The sequence below is a fragment of the Fistularia commersonii genome, chromosome 27 (genome assembly GCF_037954325.1).
Source record: "Fistularia commersonii isolate RoL2024-O1a breed Wild chromosome 27, RoL_Fcom_v1.0, whole genome shotgun sequence".
Taxonomy (NCBI): Eukaryota; Metazoa; Chordata; class Actinopteri; order Syngnathiformes; family Fistulariidae; genus Fistularia; species Fistularia commersonii.
The window spans coordinates 506,147-507,500 of NC_141310.1; positions in this window are offsets into that span (position 1 = coordinate 506,147).

A 1,354-nucleotide genomic window follows, 5' to 3' on the forward strand; every position below is an offset into this window, starting at 1 on the left:
CGCCGAGCGCTGCCCCCCCCACCCTGCTTTAATTGACTTTATTCTATAACATGATTTATTTGACAAGGACGACGCTCATTGATCAAAAGAGTGTTCAAAGAGCGCACAACAACAGGGAACATGCGCTTGCCATAATGCATCGACCTTATTAAGCTATCCGACAGGGACAGACAAATGTCGGATGCGGGGGGGTAAACGAGCCGCTTGCATGATGGCGTTTAAAAAAGCGGCACTGACGTACAGATGCATTAACGTGACAAACGGTGCATCCCATGAAGAGGAGCGCTAATTGTAGCAGCCTGTTAGTTTCCTGGAACTAGACCCACACTAATAATAACAAGTTGTTATAATCCTCATCTCGGTCAGGGGACCAACCACTAGGAGCCCCCGACACTTTCAGGGAACATGGCAGCTGCCAAGCTGGGTTTGAAGGGCCTGGAGATTTGGAGGTCGGTTAGGATCGGGCGTACTGATCAGACAACGTGGCTCGCCCTCAGCCAGTCAATGTGACTGGAAGTGCCGCGTTAAATACGCAGTAGATCTGTGCGTAGATACACCAAGAACTGCCATAATACAGGAGAAGGAGGTGGTACTCTTACAATTGCTGTACTCCTGAGTTTAAATCGCAGAACTGACATTTCCAAACCTGAGTAAAAATATCATGAGGAGTCGTGTTCCCACTTGGGTAACGAGTGTCCGGCTATTGCCGCTAATTCCGGATTGTTGAAGGCACTTCAGGGCCGCTGCCAAGGGGGGGGCAGGTACATAGACCAGTCATTATTTCAACACGCACACACGCACACACACGTCTATCAGCAGCTGCACAGAGCATTACTTCAGTTCCAGGTCCTGAACACCATCACCTTCAACACTCCATGTAATGACCATCATCTTCATCACATCATCTGACTTCTGTCTCATGAGCCCCAGAGAAGCTGGTAAGTTTTCCCACCTGCAGTGTTGAGAAGACGAGGAAGACCATTGCCTGGAGCTCCAGTACCTGAGTGTCTTTATTCTGATTTCATATTCATCACCCTTCCATCCAAATAAGGTTTCCTTCAAACTATGATTCTCTGGGAGGTCAAAGGTCCTGAAGAAATGATGTCATCACTTCAGGGATCTATAAATAGCTTTCCTCCTTTTTTTTACTCAGCCGTGAAACTAAAATGTGCTGAGGACCGTCGGCGTGCCGCTGCTACAGGAGACCACATTTTCCACGGTGATGATCCTGCTGCATGTGTGCGCGCACACACACACACACACACTCACACACACACACACACACACACACTCACACACACACACACACACACACATACTGAAAAAAAGTCCTCAAAGTGCCTCAGAGGTACTT